The sequence below is a fragment of the Vanacampus margaritifer genome, chromosome 15 (assembly GCF_051991255.1).
Source record: "Vanacampus margaritifer isolate UIUO_Vmar chromosome 15, RoL_Vmar_1.0, whole genome shotgun sequence".
NCBI lineage: Eukaryota > Metazoa > Chordata > Actinopteri > Syngnathiformes > Syngnathidae > Vanacampus > Vanacampus margaritifer.
In genome coordinates, this window is record NC_135446.1 from 12,481,403 (window position 1) to 12,496,494 (window position 15,092).

The 15,092-nt window shown below is 40.1% G+C and overlaps 1 long non-coding RNA gene across 3 annotated transcripts in view; it reads right to left on the bottom strand.

The window, feature by feature from the left end:
* Positions 1-745: 745 nt before the first annotated feature.
* Positions 746-15,092, bottom strand: part of LOC144035301 (uncharacterized) — a 38,866-nt gene continuing 24,519 nt past the window's right edge. The window contains exons 4-5 of one of the 3 annotated variants that reach the window (XR_013288411.1): positions 12,244-12,323; positions 746-1,539 (exon numbers count right to left, since the gene is read on the bottom strand). This is a non-coding gene — a long non-coding RNA (uncharacterized LOC144035301). Of the gene's footprint in view, positions 1,540-10,017; positions 10,317-11,920; positions 12,324-15,092 lie in introns of those variants that run through there. The other 2 variants (XR_013288410.1, XR_013288409.1) reach the window with 2 other exon arrangements.

Below are 15,092 nucleotides of genomic sequence, written 5' to 3' on the forward strand. Positions count from 1 at the left end.
ACAGATGCCAAGCGACTACAGCGAGGACAAAACGCGAAGCGAGGTCATCGTCGCTCGAGGCGGAAACGCCAGGTGATGGAGCTCCTTTGTCGCCCGGCAGCCCTGAATGACATTGGGCTCGATAGCCAGGCTGGCACGTCGTTAATCAACTATATATGCGTTGAAACCGTCTCGGCGCATTGCCATACGTTACACTTAAGTGGCAAGGGATAAAATAAGTGGGGTGAAGACGGGCTTTTTCCAGGGAGATTGCACAGATTGTAAAGTGGTGGTGTGGGGGGGGGGACAAAAAATCTTGCTCTAACATAAATCCAGACTCTACGTTAATAAAATATCAATGCTAAGTGATATGGGGGAATTGATCCTTTGCACTTTGTACTACACAGTACTGCTGTGATCAGTGAGAAACAACAGAATTTATGGACCAAAAATACAGCTCTCGTCATTTTTGTTCATTTTTTTAATAATTAAAATATATATATTTTTAATTCTTCTGGAGAGCTCAGTATTGTTCATTCGGTAATTTTACCGATTTGACATGTCATCATCATTGCTCTCTTTAAAAAAAATATATATATATATATATATATATATATATATATATATATATATATATATATATATATATATATATATATATATATATATATATATATATATTTTTTTTTTTATTGTTAATATATACAGTCTCGGTGCTCTCTAGTCTTCATAATAATGTCTTCATCTCGGCTGGTGTGGTCTTGACCAAGATGCCTCCAGATGGCACCAAAGCAATACTTTTATTGTAGACATGATTTTGTCCTGAAGGCGAATTGATGAATACCCAGGGGTTACGTTGTATGGTTATTGTTAGCTTTTTTTTTTAGATATTTTCTTTCAACCTAATTGTCTTGTTTGTCCACTGACGTGATTCACGCCACAATAATAATTAACAGAGGGTATTAATTTTTAATGGAACCTTAATGGTGCGGCCCCAAGGGGCTATAACCTGTGGTTTTAAATAATATGCAACGGGTGCACATTAGGCTTTCAATTAAGAGTTGTCCAGGCAACGGTGAACCGTTTTTAATCCATATGCTCATCAAGGGTCCGAGTCATGCCTTTTTAATCAAGCGACACTCCAGACGTGAAGAGAGTGAACACACGAGTCTATCAGTCACTCACTGGACCTGAAGAACAGTTGCTGTCTTTTAATCAGCTTGCCTTCAAGACAGTAATGTGAACGAAGCAGCGGGGGAATTCAGACGGGGCGTGGGCCAGCGGAGCCCTTCAGGAGGAGCCGCGACTGGGGGTCGCGTTAATGAGATGCAAATGAGTCCGCCGTTTGTTGGAATGGAGACAGCTGAAGCATCGCTACGACGGGGCACGCCGTCAGTCCCAACCAGCGCAAATAATCACATCCGTGTTTTTAGCTCTCGAAACAACCGTGCAACTTGGACACCAACCGACTGCCGTCTCATTACTACGACACACACTGAGGCAGACTCATTAAACAGCGCAGGTGCCTTCGAAATATGATTCCTCCCGCGTTATTCTCTCCTGAAATAAACAGAAACATTGCCCCAATCAATCCTGACAGCAAATCCTCAACAAGAAGCTCTGAGGAATGTTGCACAAGTGTGAGTTCATCAGGAACAATATTTATACTCGCCACCCAGAGTTCTTTATTTCGGTTTTATTCTTGCAAGGAAAAAAAATAAATCACAGGGTTGAAGTGCTCAGTGATTCCCAACCACTTCGCTGCACCTTGAAATGATCCAATTTCACTAACAGGAATTTCTGGACTACAAGCCGCTACTTTTTTCACTCGCATTCGACTCTGCGGCTAAAACAAAGGTGTGGCTTATCCATCAGATCACAAGGGGGCGCACTATAAAGGAAGCACAAGAGCGTCGGGCAGAGCAAACCAAACCAAGTGAGCCCAAATACAGTAGGAGAGTCAGAACGAGAGCGGGACAATTTGCGCCCTCATTATGGAAACGAAAGTAGCAGGAACCCGGTGCGGTAACATTAAAACATCTGCGGCTTATAGTCGGGTGCGGCTTATATGTGTAACAAACTTGAGTGTTCCCCAAATTTAGCTAGCGTGGCTTATAGTCAGGTGCGCCTTGTAGTCCAGAAATTACTGTAGTCTAAAACGTGGTTCTTGACCTGGGTTCGATCAAACCCCAGCCAGGGGTTCGATGAGTCAGTCTCAGGGGTTTGCCGCAGGTCAAGACTCACACCAGACTCAAGTCATTTGTGATGACGCCCTACTTGGCAATCATTGGCTGCAGGTGATCACACTACATTGTTTGGCCTATCTGTGCTGCAGAGAATTTAACGCGCTCAGTAGTTGACTTGTGACTGTTGCGATGGTACGTCGTGTGATTTCTTTATTTTTGTAATAGCTTCATACTACGTCAAGCAAAAATAAATAAGCAGTTGGACGAATATGTGCAGTATGAATTCACATGTATAAACGGAACATATGGCGTTCCACAGGGTTCAATTCTGGGGCCTCTGCTGCCCCTGGGTTATAAAACCAGCAGCGGTCGTTTTAAAGTGCTCTATAAATATAGAGTTCATTGATGGGAGTTGGCATCTTAACTGCATGATTTGCAATGCCAAGTTGAGCAGCTAGGAATCTACGAGGTTCTATACCTCCCACAAGGTTTAGAAACACTGGATTGACTTTAGCACTACTTCATTTGTGTGGACAATTTTGAGTCGTTGCGGAACTAAACACGCTTGCTTTTGAAACAGAAAGAGGCTTGACGTTCGGAAAAAGTTTGTCACAACGCTGCTTCAACTGTGCAGAAATCAGAAACCAATCGGATCATGACGTACGACCAGTTGGAAGTTGACAATTGATTGTCATTCCTCGCCGTGTAGATAACAACAATGAAATCAAGACTAATTTAGAAGACAGCCGGCTGGATTGAGAGCGCGGTGAGTCAAAATAGAGGTGGAGGGATGCGATAACAGGTATCATCATTAGAAATGGGGCGGGGAGGTTTGTGTTTTGCAAAGCAGCTAATGCACTCCGGCAATTACAGGGTATCATAATCACAGCATCCAGTGACAACATAATCATAGTGCAATCAGGTGGCCAATCGGAGGCAATTTCCTGACTGTTGCTACAACTCAGAGGAGGAAATTCTCACATTGGTGTGCAGTCATTTTAGGAAGCATCATAATCACATAGAGGGACGACTCTGGAAAACCACAGGCATCAATAGATGAGGTTACTATTGATTAAATATGCACATGGAAAACAGAATTAATTCCTGCCAAGAAGGGAAATTGAATCTGAATGTAAAAAGTGTCTAAAAATAAGCGTGGCCTCGGACTTCAGTCGTCGCCACGATAACAAAAATTAAGCATAAATAATACTGCTCGCTTGCCGTTTTGCAAATCCCACTTAAAATGTCTCGTTTGGATTTTTCAAACGCCTAATCTCCAGGTGTCTCGCGGTGAAGGAAAACAAGCGCGGGGAATAAGTTACGTTCTGGTGCACCGCTTACACGTGTGGCTGAGCACGGGGGAGACTTGGTCGCTGCTCCGTGGCGTTCTGGGCAGATAAGAGGGAAGCGTTACAAGCTCCACATTTTAATGTGTTAGAATGCAGGACAAATCAATTGATAACTCCCAAGGGACCAATTTACCAAACGATAATCTGAAGGGGATATATGTTGTAGGAAATTTACACTCGCAATGCTGGTCAGAGTTAGAGCAAGCGTAGGGAACTCCAGAGATTCTGTCCTGCCTGTTTCTAGATGTGACCTTAAAATTATTATTATTTTTTTAAAATATATATACATATTTTTTAAATCATATATTTATACATATATATATCATGGACCGGCGTTTGCTACCTATGGGTGCTCAAGTTTTCGAGAGCCCCTATCCAGCCTGTTTTCCATGTTTCTCTCCACTAACACACCTGATTCATGATCAGGATCGTTATCAGGCTTCTGCAAAGCTTGCTGATTAGATGATTATTAGATTCAGCTGTGCTGCAGGAGGGAAACATGGAAAACATCCTGGATAGGGGCTCTTGAGGACCGAACTTGAGCACCTTTGGGTTAGGGGGGTTAGAGTTAGGGTCTTATTGCTGGTCTTTTTGAGACTTGAGAGATAAAAAAAAAAAAAAAAAAGAAGAAGAAAAAAAACAAGAAGTCAGCAGGTTCTAGAGCATTTTGAATTTGGACTCTAGTTGTCTTGATTGTCCTACCAGTGGGAATTCGAGTAGCTACTTCTGTAGAAATGATCAAATAAACTTAATTCGAATTGGAAAAGGTTAGTACAGAAGCGTATTGCATTCACTTTGAAAAAAAAAACAAACACCTATTTTTCTGACTAATTTTTGGGGGAATTTTATTTTTTTGTGTAATTTTATAAATTTTTAGTTTTTCTGATTTTTTTTGTTCTTTTCTGTCATTTTTTTCTGAAAAATGGAAAAACAAGAGGAAAAATTACTTGGAAAAAACAGAAAACAAATATTCAGAAAAACCTTTGGGGGTGGGCAGAGCTGGTGCTCAGTTTTTTTGAGTATTTTTTTTCACCTCTGAACTCTAAGTGACTTTTCAAACTCAATAATAGCAGACATTTTCCCTTCAACTATATGGCTCAGTGAAGGTTATTATATGAACATGTCAATCGATCGGCATTATTTTAGTATGCTAACAGTTGAGTTTCTACAGAAGCGGTTTGGAAAGTGTCCACCATTAGGGAGTCTGCAAAAAAAGAATATTTTTTTTCTACAGATTTTTTTTTTCTGTTTTCTGAATAATTTTTCCTCCTGTTTTTCTGAAGATCCCCTCCCCCCCGTTTTTTTGAAAAAAATAAATAAATAAATAAATACAGTAAAACTGAAAAAAAAATCTGAAAAACACAAAATTATAAAAAAATTTAAATACAAAAAAAAACCTAAGCTTCCCCCCCAAAATTTTCCAGAAAAACAAGTTTTGTTTTTTTTCCTAAGTGAATGCAATACTTTTCCGTAGATTAGCAGTAGATGCTTTTCTTGACTAAATTCATCCAACCATGCCTTCATGAATCGTGCTTTTTTTCTGGAATAGACCGTTTGACTGTAACACTACGCCGTAGATTTCCACATGAGCACCGGCCCAGATTAGCATAGCCAGCACGAGTGTGTCGACAGAGCTTCATAAATGAACCGGAACCGCAGTCAGCGGCCTCCATTATTTGAAGGACACTTCCGACAGAAATCACAATTGACGGCGCAAGTTTTCCATTTCAGAGGTGCGTATGTGTGTGTTTTTTGTGTGCGTGTGCATGCGTGCGTGGGGGGGGGGGGGGGGATCTCATTTCGGGGCCATTTTGGTGGTCCGACGTGCACGTGGGACTCAAGAAGCCCACAGCAGAGAGAGAGTCAATCTGAGACATCTATTATGCACTTCATCAATCTTTTTTGGACTCTTGACATTTCACTAGCTGAACAAATTGTCAGTTATCAAAACTCAATTTTCTGAAATGACACTACGGAAATTCAGAGCACGCACACACACACACAGACACACACAAAATCGTGGAGAAACACATACACGAGTGCTCCTATCCTCCCGGTAGCTTCAAGCTTGGCTTAGTGGTAGTTTTATATGCGCACAGTTAAGCGCTCCTGCTTTACTGCTGTGCCTGTGAGGAGATAAGACTGTTTAGAAATTGATTTAGCTATGATTCATTGATACAAAAAAAAAGAGGCCAGTATTGTTTACCTGACAAAAAAATAGACCATGTGACCATTTGTGTCTTATGTAAAATACACAATAGAGCTCAATGGCAAAATATGCGGTTTGCTTGTCCTAAGATTAAGATTTCACAAATGCTAAATCTGTAATCTCATGACCAGATCACCTTTTGGCGGTGGAGTCGCCCGGCACGCGATAAAATATACCGGTACCGTATGTGACAAACAGAGTTTTAGTGGCAATGACGAGCTTAGGGAGGAAGTTTGACTTTCAAGCCTCAAGCCCAACTTGTTATTGGAAAAGAAACAAATCAAGGTGGTTTTCTGCATGAATGTCACAAGCTTTAAATTCAGACGCAAGAGGGCACAATAATGAGACGAGTGATATACTGTATCCTACTTGGAGTTGAGGGGGGTTTGCACTCATTTCACAAACAAGAACTTTTGTGCTTCTCGTGGGAGTGGAATTTTCTTTTCTAAAGATGCTACACAAGCTATTTGAATATGCACCTCCAATAATGCTGCTAAACCGAAGTCCCTCTTTGTTTGTGGTGGAAACATCCTGACCTTTTCTTGGTAACAGCAATAAAAGCCTCGCCGCTTTTACGCCACCGGTTGCGCATGACGTACAGTGGATTAGAAGATCAGTTTCTCGGCTCGAGGGACACCAATGCTGAAAGATTTATGACGAGCGAGAAGCCCATCAGAGCAAGAGAGAAGAAGAGGAGAGGAGTGTAAAAAAAAAGATGAAAACATCGACTGAGAGGTCCCAATAATCATAAACATCCGTATTCCCGCAACAGTGCGTCGCGGGCATTAGCATGCCACGGCTTCGTCGCCTCGCTCGGGGTACTACTCTGTGGTTTGCAATAAAAAATAAAGATGTCAAAACAAAAACAAATTAAGATAACACAAATGAGTAGATACATTTCTGTGCACCACGTGGGATGCCGCGGTCGCCGAGCTGAGGCAATTAATGAACTGTTGCTCTGTGTTTGGATCTCTAGACAGTGAATGTAATGTAGATTATTTTTTTTTATTTTTTCTAGGTTTTTTTTTTTTTTTTTGGAGAACTCAGTATTATTGTTCATTCGGTAATTTTACCGATTTGACATGTCATCATCATGGCTCTCTCTTTTATTTATTTATTTTTTATTTACATTTTTTATTTAATGTAATGTAGTTTTTTATATATATATTTTTTTTTTCCTAGTTTTTTTTTCTTTATTTTTTTTAGAGCTCAGTATTATTGTTCATTCGGTAATTTTACCGATTTGACATGTCATCATTGCTCCCTTTTTTTTATTATACATTTTTAATTTAATGTAATGTAGTTTTTATTTATTTATTTTTATTTTTTTTCTTGTTTTTTTTTCTTGTTTTTTTCTTTTTTTGGAGAGCTCAGTATTATTGTTCATTCAATAATTTTACCGATTTGACATGTCATCATCATTGCTCTCTCTTTTATTTATTTATTTTTTATTATACATTTTTTATTTAATGTAATGTAGTTTTTTTATATATATATATTTTTTTTTTCTAGTTTTTTTTTCTTTCTTTTTTTTAGAGCTCAGTATTATTGTTCATTCGGTAATTTTACCGATTTGACATGTCATCATTGCTCCCTTTTTTTTTATTATACATTTTTAATTTAATGTAATGTATTTTTTTTTTATTTATGTATATTTTTTTCTTGTTTTTTTCTAGTTTTTTTTCCTTTTTTTGGAGAGCTCAGTATTATTGTTCATTCAATAATTTTACCGATTTGACATGTCATCATCATTGCTCTCTCTCTTTTTTTTTTTTTTTAAATTATACATTTTTTATTTAATGTAATGTAGGTTAAACTTCACACTCCTTATCCAATTTATTCCACAATCAGGAATTGGGATGGATACCTTACTTACCGTGACATTTCAGACAGTTTTATGTGAAAGTAACAGGCTCCAAAAGACCGGTTGAATCAAAAGACTCCGATGAAAATGCAACACTGAAGCCGCCCTGGACAATCCATGCATGCCTTTGACAACTTTTCAATCTTGTCACTGCAAGAAAAAGTGTGACTCTTTGTAGAAAGTGAACTTCATGCATATGCATTCAGATTAGCACTTTAAAAGTAGGAATTTCTGCATGCGGCGTTGCTCAGCAAACAAAAGTGCACGCTTTCGAGAATGCGTGTTATCTGTTCCATTTGTTTCGACGCAGCTCTGATACGGAGCTGACGGAAACAATTGGACGGCTCGTCCTGTCATTGTCACCTTCACATAAATCCCTGACACGGCTGTCTGGAGATATTTACAGATAGGAGGCGGCGTCAGGGGACAAGCAAAGTGCTGAGATAAACCTTCCTCCGACCCCCCCCCCACTCATTTTTATATCGAAAGCCATAAATATAAACATGTACATTCGTATTTGCCAAATCGGCGTGGCGGCCGAGATGCACGGCTGGCGACGGTAGGAGGTGACGCGAGAAATAATCCATCACGGCCAGGAAATAGCAACCCTAAACCTCTGTGGAAATCCCACACTGCGTCCTGCTGGATGCCTGCAAAGATTCTTTCTATAGGACCCCTGAGCGGTTCTAAGATAGGGGATGAGAAAAATAAATAATGCCCTGCACTCTGAGCTTGGCAGCAGTTCTTATTGCAGACTATGTATCCATTACTGCCTTCCTCTAGTGACCCTACATCAATACAACCCTGAGAAATCTGGGGAGGTGGCACCTCCCATTGACAGAGCATGTCTGGATGGCTCGATAGTGTGTAAATACAGGACGGTGGTGCCCGAGCGCACTCTCCGACCAAACTGGCCTCTCTTGTTAATTTTATCAGCCATTTTTTAAAATTAAGTCTCAGTTTTCGTCAATCACGCTTTTTAGTTTTGATCATAGTTAGTCAACTTCATCCCGTTTTTATTTAGTCCAGTTTTAATCTACGTTAAATCTAGCATTTTAGTCCAAGAAAACATAATTTTTTCGTCTAGTTTTAGTCAACAAAAACTGTCAACGTTTTAGTCAGGACAATCATTTTACCCCTGTATATTTTTTTGTCAAGAGATAGTGTTGAACATTCCGTATCTAAAACTATTTCACATAAAATGTTGTCATCTTTTTTTTTTTTTGTATGTGCGACATGTGTGTGTGTGTATTCATTAGTCCACCTAAAACCTATTTTAAAAAAATCCCATACCGTTCACCTAAACCGAACACTTCCAGCCAGAGTCGTGAGGCCGTCAGGAGACCCGAGGAAGGACCAAAGAAAGGAAAGTGAAATCCAGCACCGACCAGACACCACCCACCACACCAGAGTTCTTCACCAACCCCAGAGACATCTAAATTCCAACAAATCAGGGAGACCTCAAGAGACCAAAGGAGAGACTGAGGAAAGGAAGGAAGGACATGATTGACAGGTTGTCATCTTTTTGATGAAAAGCAACTTCACGCACTACTTTCTCTCACTACTCTGGCTCCATGATACGAGCTAGTAAGTTAGCCAACATTACTTTAACGGTAGGATTAACATTATTGTTGGAACGTTATGGCCGTTGGGTTAATGTTACGTTATAATTATATTTGACTGTTGTTGTTTTTTTAACCTTTCACCGTGAATCCACCTCCTACCCATCATGTGTTTATGCATGTTGCATTCGCTAGCTTCAGATTTGAAAGGGGGTGTGCCACTGTGGGTCACATGACCGTGTCCCAGTGACAGATGAGCAGGTCACATCATTTTAGTTTTTGTTGTCCATAGATTTTAGTCCAGTTTTTATTTTTTTAAATTTATTTTAAATTTATTTTTATTTTTATTATTTTAATTTTAATTTTAATTTATTTTATTTTTTCTGGAGAGCTCAGTATTGTTCATTCACCATGTCATCATCATTGCTCTCTTTTTTTTTAGTCCAGTTTTTATTAAGTGAAGTACATTTTCGTCTCGTCTTCATTAGTCGACGAAAACGCGTACTGATTTAGCCCCCAGTTATTGTTTCTTAATGAGGGTTTTAGTCCAGTCTAGTCTGGTTTTAGTCCAGTGAAAAATGTGTGTTGCCGAAATTATTTTTGTTTAGTTTTCGTTGACAAAATGAACACTAATGGCCTTGTAAATGGCCCGTTGGGATTCTATGGGTTCTGGTGCCGCTATTTGGACCACCTTCCCCCCTTCCCAATGCTCTCCTCTCTGTCGCCCTTTGACATCTATGAATGTAAAGTGCAACACAAATAAAGTGTATTTTTCTCTGGGAAAAAAAATAAAATTAAAATTAAAAAAATAATAATAATAATAAAAAAATTAAATTAAAATTTAAAAAAAATTGTTCTACAAGGCGGACAATTCTCTGTTGAGCAAGTGTTCAAGGCGGGTACAATTAATGTATGCAATAAAATGTGTTCTGAATCGAATTATACTGCTCAGTCCAAGCTGGTCCACCAAAGACGGTTTCTATCCAAAGTTCTGATGGATCTATGAAAGATGACGGAGCCTAAAAGAAAATTGGCCTTCCCCATCATGTGTCATGCATATACAGTAGTATGCGGGTGCAGGTAATGGGCTGACCATATCAGCTGCTGTGAGGTTATGTGGGAGGTTGGCAGAATGCCGGCAGAAGCAGTGTCACCCGCTCTCCGTTCCTATTATTCCAGAGGTAAAAAAAAAAAAAAAATCCAATATTAATGCCTTGTGAGGCACAGCGGCCAGAGGCTTGTTGACTTGCTAAACAGCCCTGCTAGCAGAAAGGCATTTTTCTGAGGATAAATGCCGGCTAGGTGTCCGCCGCCCTTCTGCAGCCTTTAACAATGGCTGCCAGCATCTTCCATTCGGTGCCAGTTCACCTTACAGGCAGATCTACCTCCCCTCGCTGCTGTTTTGCGCGCGCCATCTGTGCGCGCACATTACAGTGACATTTAATTGGTTTGTTCCACACGTGCGCAATATCCAATCTTACCCCCCTGGATGCAATTACCATGTTGATGAAAGTGCATTTACAGTACGAAGGCGTCAGAAACACAAGGCGTCTCTCAGAAGACACCCGATGAGCGATGGCGTGGCTTTTAACCACGCCGTTATGATTTTAATCTCCGTAATCAACCGACCCACCTTTTCGGACATTTCAGCAAAGGCGCAACCTTCACACCCTGACGGTATCTCCGAGCAAAGCGTCACGGGGACGGCCACGTGAATGGCGCAAATTGATTTAAGGGCGCCGGGAGGAGAAACGCCATGAGCCGCTTTCGCTATCAGCCGCTGTGTTTACTGCCCGATTACGTTAACAAGGCACATGTATCACATAATTAATCCAGAAGATTAGCATCAAAAATCTATAAGGCTGCAACATGCTTGCTCGAGTGCCGCCGTTAATTATATTTGTGATGCTGAAAGTGATTGAATGAAAACGGGGTCGACGGAGAAGCAAACTAATTCATGCACAATTTCCTTCCTACATACTAAACATCCAAACATCGTCTTCTTTTTTGCTAATGCATGAAGGAAAACTAAAGTCGGACTTGTGTTTTTGTGATCAATGGTTGTCAGAATACATACATTTCCCCCGTGCTGATTGAGGTTTCAAGGTGCCAGGGTCGATTTCTGAAGCCCATTATTTCCTCACTGACGGATATAGACATTGTCAGCTAGACATTGCTGCCCCCCCCGAGCGTAGCCAGAGGACGACGGTGCTTGGCTTTGATTCCATTTCAACAAACTTTCCCCGTCTTTCCAGGCATTTTAGAAGCACACACACATAAACCCATACACATGTATACACATATATATATATATATGTACTATAAATACATACATATATAAGAATATATGTATATACATGAACTCAACAAAAATATAAATGCAACACTTATCACCCTATCACCATTTCTTTCGATTATTGTTCACAAACCAGCCTAAATCTGTGATAGTGAGCACTTCTCCTTTGCCGAGACAATCCAGCCCCCAGTAAGAAAAACAGTCAGTACTGACGGGTTTTTGGAGTCTTCAGCCTTATTCCCAGACCCCCCCACCCCCACAATAAAACAAAACTACACCTTTCAGAGTGGCCTTTTGTTGTGGGCAGTCTAAGGCACAGCACACCTGTGCACTAATCATGGCGTCCAATCGATGGATTAATGCTTACTATCGCAGATTTAGACTGATTTGCGAACAATATATGAGAGAAATGGTGATATCGTGCATGTGGAAGAAGTTTTAGATCTTTGAGTTCATCATAAAAAATGGGAGCGAATACAAAAGTTCTGTGTTTATATTTTTGTTGTATACACAAAATGTCTGGCGAAAACCCATATTTTGGAACAATTCTTAGGAGTGAAGCATGTAGTATTAGGTATTTTGCAATTGTTTTTAAACTATAGTTTTGGTCAAATTTACTTATATAATCACAAAAGTATAGTATCTCGTATATACACGATTACAGTGCCATAGACGGGAAAAAAATGGTTCAAAGAGTTAGGTGGTCTCAAATAAAACTGCTAACTGTCTTTTTCAATGTCCTTTGCAGATCTAGTGCGTCTGCTCTTGTCTATGCTTGAAGTGTGCGTGTTCCCTTACCTCCCTCTGTCTTCTTGATTATGATGGATGGCGCCCCTATGGATGAGCGAGTGGTGAAAAGGGCCATGATAAAGGCTGGCCTTGGAGGGGAAAGCAAAGGAGAAGCAGGAACGCAGATAGTGAGAATTCCAAGGTGGATGACGACATTGACGTGTTGAAGGATTTGAAGGCTTTGCCGCAATCAACGGGTACCGGGACGGCTGCTAATCCCGGTTGATGATCGTCCTATTCTGACCTGGAAGACATCTCAAAGGCTTTCCCTTCCTTAAAGACAACTTTCTTCCAATTGGTCAGCTTTAAGACGGCTTTGTGAGTTTTTTTTTTTTTCATCACTTGTCAAAATTAATCGACAAGTAATCGATTATCAAATTAATCGACAACCATTTTAATAATTGACTAATTGTTTGGAGCAATTTTTTGATTTCAGCAAATCAACAGTAATTATTCACTTATTTCAGCAGCCCTTCATGAAAGAAGACTCATTTTCTTCTGTGTTTAATCAAAATAAGACATTTGCAAACACCTGTTTTTACTTTGGAAAACAATGACCGAACCTGTAACAACATCAATCACCCTCAATTTTTTTTTAAATCACTATACGAATACGAAGTACGAAATAAACACCAATCACTGGTTAATAAACAGTAATCATGCTTTTTTTTTTTTTTGGAGAGCTCAGTATTGTTCATTCGGTAATTTTACCGATTTGACATCATCATTGCTCTCTTTTTTTTAAAATTTAATTTAATTTTTTATTCATTTTTATTTTGTATGTGGGTGAGTATGTGCATGTGCATGCGCATGTGAGTGTGTATTCATTAGTTCACCTAAAACCTATTAACTCTTTGACTGCCAGACGTTTTCAAAAACGGGTTGTCGCCAGTGCCAGCCGATTTAAGCATTTTGAGTGATCTTTCAAGGTCCACAGAAAATGTTGTGTTTGGACTATGGAAACACACATACTACCAAATGAAAGATTGGACTCTCAGCTTTCATCAGAAAAAAAAAGTTTGTTTCTACCTTATTCCGTTCTTCAGCAATCAACAATAGAAAATGGTTACTTTCACCGAAATTCTCTCTTTTGAAACAAAAAAACGGAGAAAAAGAGCTTTTTGTGAAACGATGTTATTTCATGCACTCTAGTGAATTGCACACTTCTTTTTGTCCATAAATGATGCCACAAACACCTAAATAGTGCTTTACTTCTGTAAAACGCTTTCACCAACAATGAAAAAGTGTTTTTTGATTGCAAAATACGTTTATTTCCATTCAACAGTGTAACAATTTGACAAAACAATTTCGCAAACTATTTACAAATGTGTGCAACTGTGGTACTACTTACAATTATGTGGATGTTTCAAATACAGTTTTTCCTTTTGTAACGCTCTCCTGCGTGCAAGGAGACGCCAGGACTCGCACAACAGTTTACTTTCACTTTCACATTGGTCCGTTTTGCGTGCAAACGTTACACTTTCTTGACGGCCTTTTTTTCCGGGGAATAAAAAGCAAGTAGCAGACTGTACACACTTCCTCCGATGAATATGCATTGGACTCGGGGCACTCTCCGTCGTCCGATCGAACGTCCGCCTGTGCGTGCTCGGTTGCGCTCCGCGCTACGACACCGTCATAGCCGCCGCGTCAGCGGTTCCAATTTCGCCGTCAAGCTCGGATTCACCTTCATCATCATGGATATCAATGTACTATTTTAGCGTTGGTCGATGCCTTTTGTCTTGTAAGTGTAGAGCTGCTTGCAAACGCTCGCCATTGCCCGTTCCCTCCTCCATCTAACGTCTTCTACTGCCGCGTCAATGCTTTCCAACCACGGAGTCACCATCATCTTCATCATCGATGATGATGATCGTCATCAACAATGTGTTTTTTTAGCGATGCTTTTGGTCTTTGAAAAAAACGGCTCTGGCGTTAGCTCCTCGCGACCGGCCGCCATTTTTCCTTTGTTTTCCATTCTGATCTCCTGCTCAACGCTCTAGCTCCGCCTCTACTGACGCCCACCCGATCTTGTCAAAAGAGTCATCGCTGCCCTCTAGGGGCCAAAAATAGTCATTAGGCTCAAAAAACCTGCTTAAAACTTTCAGGAGAGCTCCGCAAGCCTTCCCAGCACCCGTTTCAAAAAAAAAAAAAAAAAAAAAAAAGGGAGGACGTCTTTTAACGTCTTTGGCGCTCCTCCGTAGGTTTTTGCAGAACGTCATTTAATGTCTTTGGCAGTAAAAGAGTTAAAAAATCCCATGCCGTTCACCTAAACCGAACACTTCAGAACCCAGCCAGAGCCGTGAGGCCATCAGGAGACCTGAGGAAGGACTAAAGAAAAAAAAGGAAACTAAAATCCAGCACCGACCACCCACCACCAGTAATCATGCTTTTGTAATACAATTGAATACAAAATTTAAATGAATGAATGAGTTGATTAATCAATTGAATAAATCTTGAGATTAATCAATTCTAAAAATATTCGATAGTGACAACTGTGCGTCCTTTTGAAAATCCTGACAACAACTTCCCTCTTCTGCTCCTTAGCTTGGATTCTTCCGTTCACACAGCGGATATCCTCTCATTTGTACAGAGCACAACAATGCAGGTGGACGCTTTAATATTGGATGAGCAAATCTGTTTGACTCCGTCATATATCTTTACATCCTATTGCTTGTGAGCCATAAATGCAGAGATCTTGGGATGATAGCAGCAATTGTAAAGCCCGTTGATTTTCAACTAGCGTCATAAATACGCCACATCCCATCCTGTCAATGACACGGCTCCATCCATCCACCTTGCTACTTACATTCTATTACCAAGAACGGAAATGAAGGGTCCCCTTGAGAGACCCTAAAGGGGAT